General features: G+C 41.5%; 1 non-coding gene across 1 annotated transcript; it reads right to left on the reverse strand.

Moving 5' to 3' along the window:
* Window positions 1-9928: 9928 nt before the first annotated feature.
* Window positions 9929-10035, reverse strand: LOC145080813 (small nucleolar RNA R71). Its single transcript, XR_013695396.1, has one exon. It is a non-coding gene; the product is annotated as a small nucleolar RNA R71 (small nucleolar RNA).
* Window positions 10036-10286: the final 251 nt, after the last annotated feature.

A 10286-nucleotide genomic window follows, 5' to 3' on the forward strand; every position in this document is an offset into this window, starting at 1 on the left:
GGATTAAGTTTCCCACGCTTACCAAAGCGTACAGTGCCTTTCCAGGGCTAGACCTTCAATAGGAGACGATCTCCAACCTAGAATTCTAGTGGTTTCCGACGGTTATCAACGTAACTCTTCTTGCGATCGCGTGAGGCCTTCAGTCATTCACGGATTTGGATGATCTTCTCGGTGGTTTCACGAATGATTTCAGGACCAGTAAGAGCACTGTCGGGGACTCGACTCTTGGCTAACTGTGTATCTCCTACCTCGGCCCAGCACAGAGGGGATCTGCACTTGCGACCGTATAGGGCTTCGAACGGTGCAGCCCTAATGCTGGTGTGGTAACTGTTGTTGTACGAGAATTCGATCAAAGGTAGACGTGCGTCCCACGACTTTCCAAAGTCAATGACACATTTCCTAAGCATGTCTTCCAGAGTTTGGATTGTTCTCTCACTCTGTCCATCTGTCTGAGGATGATACGCCGTGCTCATATCTAGTTTGGTTCCAAGAGCTTTCTGGAGAGACTGCCAAAATCGGGAGGTAAACCTGCCATCTCGATCAGAGATAATGGACGCAGGTACACCATGCAGTCAGACTACCTCCTGGATATAAATCAGCGCGAGTCTTTCCATCTTGTATGATTCTTTGATTGGAACGAAGTGAGCTGACTTTGTCAAACGATCAACAATCACCCAAATGGTATCATACCCACTCGAGCACTTGGGTAGTTTGGTGATGAAATCCATGGTGATCATCTCCCATTTCCATTCAGGTATCTCGGGTTGCTGGAGCAGACCCGACGGTTTCTGGTGCTCAACCTTTACCTTGGCGCAAGTTAGACACTTGCCCACAAATGTATCTATCTCAGCCTTCATATTTGGCCACCAATATTGTTTCTTGAGATCTAAGTACATCTTGTCAGAGCCCGGGTGAACAGAGTATCTGGTTCTGTGTGCTTCCTCCATGACTAACTCTCTGAATCCTTCGGACTTGGGAATCCAGATCCGATCCATGAAACAATGGATTCCGTCACTTCTGATCTCAAGTTTCTTTTCCATTCCTCTCAAGGCTTCAGTTGACATGTTCTCGGGTTTGAGGGTTTCTAACTGAGCTTCTCGGATTTGCATGGGTAGATTGGAATGGATGGTCATTGACTGGCTCTTCACCTTGTGGCCTGTACTCTCCTTTCGGCTAAGGGCATTTGCTACCACATTGGCCTTGCCGGGATGATAACGGATTTCAGACTCATAATCACTGAGTAATTCTACCCATCGCCGTTGTCTCATGTTCAAGTCTTTTTGGTCAAAGATGTGTTGCAGGCTCTTGTGGTCAGTGAAAATTGTGCACTTGGTTCCGTAGAGGTAATGCCTCCAAATCTTCAACGCAAAGACTACGGCGCCTAGCTCCAAGTCATGTGTGGTATAGTTGACCTCGTGCGTTTTCAACCGTCTAGAAGCATAGGCAATTACTTTTCCTCTTTGCATAAGCACACAGCCTAAACCTTGATTAGATGCATCGCAGTAGACAACGAAGTCCTCTGTCCCCTCGGGTAGGGACAGAACAGGCGTGCTGCACAAAGCTTTCTTCAGTGTCTGGAATGCGGTTTCTTGTTTATCACTCCAATAGAAGGGTACACCTTTCTTTGTTAGAGTGGTTAGAGGTTTGGCGATTCTAGAAAAATTTTGAATGAATCTCTGATAGTAGCCAGCTAGACCCAAGAATTGTCGGATTTATGTGGGTGTCTTCGGTGCTAACCAATTCTCTATCGCTTTAATATTGGAAGGATCGACATGAATACCCTCCTCACTTACTACGTGACCGAGGAAAGTTACCTTCCGTATCCAGAACTCGCACTTGGAAAATTTCGCGTACAACTTCTTGGATCGCAGGGTCTCCAACACTAGCCTCAAGTGTTGTTTGTGGTCTTCTTCACTTCGGGAATAGAGGAGTATGTCATCGATGAACACAATGACAAACTTATCCAAATAAGGACGACACACCCGATTCATCAGATCCATGAACACTGCCGGTGCGTTGGTTAGACCAAATGGCATCACTACGAACTCATAGTGTCCATATCGAGTCCTGAAAGCTGTTTTGGACACATCACTTTCATGAACTCGTAGCTGATGGTACCCTGATCGAAGGTCTATCTTAGAGAAGTAACTGGCTCCCTGGAGTTGATCAAAGAGGTCATCTATTCGAGGAAGAGGATATCGGTTTTTGACAGTCAACTTGTTCAGCTCGCGATAATCGATACACATCCGAAAGGATCCATCTTTCTTCTTGACAAACAAAACCGGAGCTCCCCAGGGTGAGGAACTCGGTCTAATGAATTCTTTACTAAGTAACTTGTTAAGTTGACTGGATAACTCCTGCATCTCTGCTGGAGCTAAGCGGTACGGAGATTTTGGTACGGGAGTAGCTGCACGAATTAGGTCAATACGGAACTCGACCTGACGCTCGGGAGGGATTCCTGGAAGCTCTTCGGGAAACACATCAGGGAAATTAAAGACCTCGGGGATGCTCGCGAGGTCTTTAACTTCTTTCTTCTCATTGATTACGTGGGCCAAGAATGCAATACACTCCTTTCGCAGTAGTTTCTGAGCTTTGATGCAAGAAATGATACGAAGGTTGGAACTGAGTTTATCGCCATAGATCACTAGAGTTTGACCCGAAGGAAGGTTGAGACGGATGGCTTTTTCGAAACAAATGATATCCGCATGATTGGGACTCAGCCAATCCATGCCAACGATGACATCAAAGCTCTTTATGGATACCGGCATGTGATCAATAGGAAACGAATGGTCGTTCAGGGTTAAGGTACTACCTACAAACACCTCACTAGCACTTTCTTTCTCTCCGTTTGCCATCTCGACGGTAAATATTTCGGTTAAAGGTTGGGGATTATGTTTTAGGTTATGTTTGAATGCATGAGTAATAAAACTCCTCTCAGCACCCGAATCGAAAAGAATATTAGCATACGAGTTGTCGAGAAGGAACGTACCCGAGACAACAGTGGGATCGGCGACCCATTCCTCCCGTCCCATAGCGAGGACCCTTCCGGTGTTGTCAGCAGTAGTCTTCTTGGGGCAGTTCCTTTTAAAGTGCCCGACTTCACCACAGTTATAACAGGCTTGACCGACGCCTGTTCCAGAGGATTGATTGGCCGATTGGGCCAGAGCTTTGCAGAATCGAACGGTGTGCCCCTTCTTACCACAATTGGTACAAGATAGTTCTCGACAGGGACCAGGGTTGTGGTGATACTTGCACTTTTCACAGAGAGGGAGATTACCAACATACCGGCTGGTAGGAGTTGGAGCTGTGGATCCCACAACAGAGGCAGTAGCAACGGGGGTAGTAGCAGCATGGACTGCTACTGTTTGCTGTCTTTTGGAGGAGCCTTGGGAAGATTGACCCTTCTTCTTCTTCCAGAATTTTCTTTTCTCACCACTACTTTTAGTCGACTCAGGGGCAGTGGTGGCTTCCTCAACATTATCACTGTGGTGAATTATGGCTTGGGCTAAAGTTTTAGCACTATCATAAGTATCCGGGCGAGCAGCTACGACATGACCCTTTGTCGGATTGGTTAGCCCCAAAATAAACCTCTCGATCTTTTTGCTTTCAGGGGTGACTAGACCAGGGTAAAGTAAGGCAAGATCATCAAATCGGGAAGTGTATGCAGCAATGTCGGAACCTTTCATCTTCAAGTTCCAGAGCTCGTGCTCTAGCTTCTGCATTTTACCTCGGGGACAATATTCATCAAGGAGGAGTTACTTCATAGCTTCCCAGCTCATGGCATTGGCTACGGGGAGGGTTAAGGATTTGACTCGGCCATTCCACCAAGTCAATGCTTTATCAAGGAAGGTACAAGCTGCGAACTTGACCTTATCGGACTCAGCACAGGCACAGATTTCGAAGATGGATTCGATTCTCTCGAACCATCGGGATAAGGAAATGACACCACCAGTGCCATTGAAGAAAGAAGGCTTCGCATTCATGAAGTCCTTGTAGGAACCCTCCTTACGGCGTTCCTGGTTACTGTCTTGATTCTGATTACTGCCTCCTGAACCACCGGTGTTTAGCTGGGACATGGCAGCTGCCACCGCAGCGGTAACAGCTGTTTGAAATAACACGGAATCGATTTCAGGAGGAGGTGGCGGAGGGTTTTTGGAGTTGGATCTTCTTCTGGGAGGCATCTTGATCTAATAAGATCAGGAAAGAGAGGATGGTAAGTCCTCTGAATCGAATCGAGAGATATCACAGATATACAAATATTCCGAATAAGCGATAAGCGATAAAGAGGAAAGGAGTTATTGAAGCAGGTAAACTATCGCTAACGGAATGATCGGGGGTCTATATGTGTACGATGATTTCTACAAAGAATTGATTCGAGAAATACTCCTATAGTATTTCATGATTCGCTACGATACTGGCTCGATGTTTGTGGTATTAGGTTAAGTTTTAGGCATGCCGCATACCACAGTCACTCCCAAGCACATGTTGGTCGTGTCTCGAATGAATACAGTTGGCCAGGCTATATTGATCCTAGACACGACTACATAACGGCCTAGGTTTAACCGCAGTACACAACACCCATTTACTTATGTTTTGTTCTACTTATAGTTACGGATCTCGACGGTTCGGTATACTTGTATACTTTTGAATATACTTGTAGTTTGAAAATACTTTTAATTCAGAGCACTGAGGCCCTATAGTGTTTATAGTTTTATACCATGTAAGGTTTGGTATACTTTATTCACTATAAACAAGGGCTCTGATACCAATCTGTCACACCCCGAAAATCGAAGGCGGAAACATTTCCGGGGTTTACTCCACGTTGAGTATCAAATCCAATGTACATAGTAAGTAAAGTGAAACAAACATTACATTACATATTAAAAGTTTTACAATTTGTTTCAAAAGACACAGTTTATACAGTTGTGATACATAGTATAGATATAAACAAAACGAACGAGCCTTGCACGCACACCATCCTGAATCAAGTAAGTCTTCGGGTACCTGTACTATCGTTGACCTGAGAACTCAAGCGGTTTGAAAATCAGCATAACGCTGGTGAGTTCATAAGTAGTTTTTGTTTTGTGAAAATGTTTATGTTTCCTTTCTGTTTCTAAAAAAGTAACACACGCCAAGAAAATCTCACATTTTCTTAAAAGTTGATTGTTGTTTCACAAAAGTAAAGTATAGTTTGATTATCCAATTCGTTGTTCTATTCCTTTTATGTACCAGTGTATTCCCAGGAAAGTCCCATACTTTCCTGAATGTTAGTTATTGTAAAAGATGTAATGTTATTCAGTTGTTACACTTTTCTGGTTGTATGTATGTTACCCAGGAATGCCCCATGCTTTCCTGTATGTTGGATTTAGTTGTGAAAGATGTATTCTGTTAGACCTAGTTATGTAAAAGGTTTCCCAGGAAGGTCCCATACCTTCCTGAATGTTGGATATCATTGTAAAAGATGTAAAAGATGTAAAAGATGTAACCGAAACCTGGTTATATGTAAAATGTAATAAGTGGTTCATTATTACTGTAAGTAAATCTCTGTTATCCTAGTTGCGAGTTCCATAACCATACTAAAGAATGAACCTGTGGCAATAAGTAGTCCACAACCTTATGACTTTCGTCACCCTTGAACCATTTCGGTTCGGCTGTAGCTAGCAGCCAGGTGTGGGGTAGTCAGCCCCGTATAGATCTATACACTCAAGTCACGCTCTCTAAATCCCAGAGATTCTGGTTACGGGTGTAGTCCTCCACTCGCGTATCTTTGTGGAGTGTTCGCCGAGGACGTGTCTCCAATCATACCGGAATAACAAATTTACTAGTAATAATAAGATGATCGTCCACTCGCGTATCTCTGTGGAGTGTTACCGAGGACAAATGGTGTACAAATTATATGTTCAAATGTTTTAATGTAATGCTTTTAACTGATAAAATGTGGAAAACCATTTGTGAAATATATAAAGCATAACAGTTTATGAAACCCATTTCACAAATAAATGTTTAAGTGATCTGTATGTTCTACCAATTATCAGTTGCGTATATCAGTATTAAAAGCATATAAATTGTGAAACACACACACACGAAAATAAGTTTTCAGTACAAAAATCCTTGTACTTTGCTTTGTGTTCCCCCCTGAAAACAGTGAAAAGCAGTGAAAAAGGGTAGGGGTATGAACTCACCGGACTCGGAAATGTAATAATGTCCATATATAACTAATTAGGTTTACAATCACTAATTATTTGGGACATTACACTCCATCGAGGTTAAACACTTCAAAACGAGCGTTTGGAGCGACCCGGGTGACATCTTCGCACGTAATATGGCACCAGGGACTTGGGACTTGAGTTTACTCTCCAAAAGTAAACATTTAAATGAGTTTACAACCACAAAACACACCCATACATGAGTTTACGGCCGTAAACTCATGTTGGTGTGAATTTGGGTGTTTAATGGCTTGTTTGGACATGGGGATTGCTGGAATGGATTTCTAAAATGCCTTGGAATGGATTAAATGTAATTATACCATTTAAAAGGGAGTTTACGGCCAGACACTTGGAGTTTACGGCCGTAAACTCACCCATGGCCAAGAATGATTAATTTGAGCTACAAAGGACAATCACATGTGATTCTAACTAATTTTCTAAAGCTTGGTATCAATTTTTGGCTTCAATTAACACCTTTGTATGAGTTTACGGCCCAGATACATACTCTCCGGCCGTAAACTCTAGTATGGTTGAGAAAAATTAGATTTTGATGTTTAAAACACTCATATGTAATTCTAGGATTTTTTCCAAGCCTTAAGGGTGAATTAGGAGCATTTTTGGCATCACTTTATGAGTTTACGGCCAAAGGCTATGTGCTTAGGCTGTAAACTCCAATATGTATGACATTTGATGTGTTTAAGGTCTCCAAACCATTTTTAGATGATTCTAGGATTTACCACAAGTCCATTGGTTGAGTTTCAAGGCATTTAGACATGTTTAAAGGCACTTAATCCCCATTTTAGAGGAGTTTACGGCCCAAGAAGGAGCCTTGGCCGTAAACTCTCTTTTTTCCACTATAATTCATGTTTAATGTGTTCCAAGTCTAGATTTGCAAGCCTCAATGTCATATCTAAGTCCCAACTATGATTTGGAAGGGTAAATTTGGCTTAAAAACCCCATTTTGATGAGTTTACGACCCAAGCTTGCTCCTTGGCCGTAAACTCATGTTCTTGGTCCCAAAACCTAATTAAATCATCAATTTGAAGGCTAAAGAGGTTGAATAACAAGTTAAGGATGTTACCTCTTCGATTTGGAGCCTTAATTCTTTGTTTTGGACCTTTGATTATGGATGAGGAGAGAGGTTGGAGGTGTTTATGGAAGAAATGGACAAAAGCTTCAAATGAAAGCTTAGAATCATTTATATAGTGTTCGGGAATTGGACATGACAGAATTCTACCCGATACCGACGTTAAGTGGGGCTTTTGGTCATACCCGACCAAATTGTCGTGACTCGATATGGTCGATTCTATAATTATTCCGATAAATATAATGGGGTGTTAAAAGGATTCCAAATGGCATTAAGACACCCATTAAGTCATTTTAGGTCAATAAAAGATAATGACTTAATAAAATGGCGAAATCGGAAACGAATTTGGAAACGACGTTTGGTTGATCAATTTGGATTACAAGTTGAGTTACAAGAAGTGATATGAAATTTTGGGTTGTTACAGTTTGAATTATGTTTTCACTCCAAAAGTGAAGCTCAGAAGCAAAAGGAAGCAGGAGAAGCGGTTGGGAGCTCGGGAATTGATCAAAGAAGAAAAACACCAAAAACAGCACCTACTCGGCGAGTCCGATCGAATATTCAAGAAGACAAGGACTCGGAGACTCAGAGGCTTATCGCATACGGGGATTAAGAGATGGACTCGGCGAGCCGGCACCTGACTCGACGAGTCGGTTCGTATATAAAGGTAACTGCTCATATCGACAGAAAGGTTGGAACCTTTCTGGAGAGATCAGGTGCGATTGAAGAGCCAAAAGAACCCTAGAGAACGAAGATACAACCTAGAATCCAATTCTGAAGGAGATTTGAGGCAAATTTTCATCATTCTACTTAATCTTTTGTTTTCTATTATGTCTAGACACTTAGAAGTCATTTGTTTGCTGTTATTTACCTCAATCATGAGCTAAAACTCTTAAACTTCTGTTTGGGGATACAAAATTGAGACTATGGTTTGATTGTTGGTAGTATTAATTTAATGTTGGTAATTTTTGTTCTTTTTAGCTTGCTAAAGAACCTTGTGTGTGAATGATTATTATTTTTATGTTAATAGGAAGGTAATTAAATAGTATGAACATCTTTTGATTATCAACCTCATATGTCTAGGATTAATGAACATGAAACTAGAATTAATAAGAAAATTAAGTAAATTTATGTGCGAGCTTGTGTGATGACCATCAACAAGAAGTTAACTAAAGGACCGAATTAGTTAACCATTGCAAGACTAAATTAACCCGAATAATTAATCTAGTGAATTTAATGAAATTAGACAACTGATCACTGTTTGAGTTAGTTTATTCACTAAGGATTAGTGTAGCGAACGCGAAATTAATCACTAGAGTCGGTAGCCAACAATAGAGTCAATCCATTGCACTATTACCATAAAATCAACCATAGGATCAATTGAGTTGAACTAAACAGAAGTTCCTTCCCATTATTGAATCTATTTAATACTTTGCTTTTCTAGTTTTTAGATTAAGTGATAGTTAATAAGTTTCTAGTGTTGTAAAACTAGAGAAAACCCCTACTTATTAATTAAATTAGATAGAATTAGTTTTTAGTTTTATTTTACCGTTCCCTGTGTTCGATACCCTACTTATTTAGCTATACCATAATTGATAGGTTCACTGCCTTTGTGTGTTCATTTTATAATTAAAAGTAGGTTTAAAACTAAGTTGTTCCGCACACATCAAGTTTCTGGCGCCGTTACCGGGGAACGGTTCTAAATTAGCACTAAATTCTAGTTTAATTGATCCTTTGTGTAAGATTTATCTTACATAGAGTTAATTCTTAGGTAATTTAGTAATTAGTCAAAGTTTTTAATAAAAATCCATTTTAAAAAGTAATTAATTTTTTTTCTGTTTTTGCCTTGAACTCGCCGAGTGCACTCATGCCGACTCGGCGAATGCATCGCTATTCACAGTTTTATTTTTTATTCTATTTTTGTTCTCTTTACACGTCTTTATTTTTGTTTGGTTGCAGTTATTACATGACCCGAGGATATGATACACCTCTGGTGCCTCCTCCTGAAGACCCGGAATCCGCACTAAAGAAGAGCAAGGGAAAAGCTGTTGGAGAGACCACTTCTTTAAAGAACTCACCGTTGAAGAATTTGAAGTCCGTTTTTAGAAAGAAGAAAGGCAGCAACCTAGGAGCATCCAGTGCCTCGTTAGTTATCGAAGACCCGATTAAGGAAGACATCGAGTACGAGTCCGAGGAAGAAGAAGAACCTGCATACGAGATCGAATCCAATTTTGCGGACGAATTAGCTATCACTATGGCTAGTATTGATGAAGTCCCCATGGGGGAATGGAAGAAGAGGATGCGAGATGACACTGGCCCGGGACTTTTGTAACCCGCAATTCTCGCAACTGTCACATTTGAGCTTAAGGGTCATATTCTAGCTCAACTCAAGGAGATTCCCTTTTATGGAAAAGACCACGAAGATGCTTACAAGCACTTGGATGAAGTAAATGATGTGGTTGACTACTTCAATGTACCAAATGTGCCACGCGAGACCCAGCTACTTCGCATGCTTCCAGTCACATTCAAGGGTGCTGCAAAGGATTGGCTTAAGTCACTCCCTCCCGGATCGGTCACCACATGGGCCAAGATGAAAGAAGATTTCATAGACCACTTTTGTCCACCTTCCAAAGTAGCCAAGCTAAACAAATCCATTGCCAACTTCGAGCAACAACCCGGAGAGTCTCTTTATGAAGCATGGGAAAGGTACAAAGGTCTTCTTAGGAATTGCCCACACCATGACCTTAATAGCCAACAAGAGGTCTCCATCTTCTATGAGGGAGTCAATGTCACCACAAGGCAGTTGCTCGATTCACAAGGCCCGCTTACAAAGAAGCCACCTCCAGTGATCAAGAAATTAATTGAAGAATTCTCTAAACATTCTAGAGAGTACGACAATCCGAGAAATGAAGTAAGTCAGGGGGTGGTGAACACGGCAAATGATGGCATGGTTGCGATGATGACTAAGCTCGATATTTTAGATAGAAGAATGACAA

The sequence above is a fragment of the Lactuca serriola genome, chromosome 1, assembly GCF_051521515.1.
Source record: "Lactuca serriola cultivar US96UC23 chromosome 1, Lser_US96UC23_V15, whole genome shotgun sequence".
NCBI classification, from domain to species: Eukaryota; Viridiplantae; Streptophyta; class Magnoliopsida; order Asterales; family Asteraceae; genus Lactuca; species Lactuca serriola.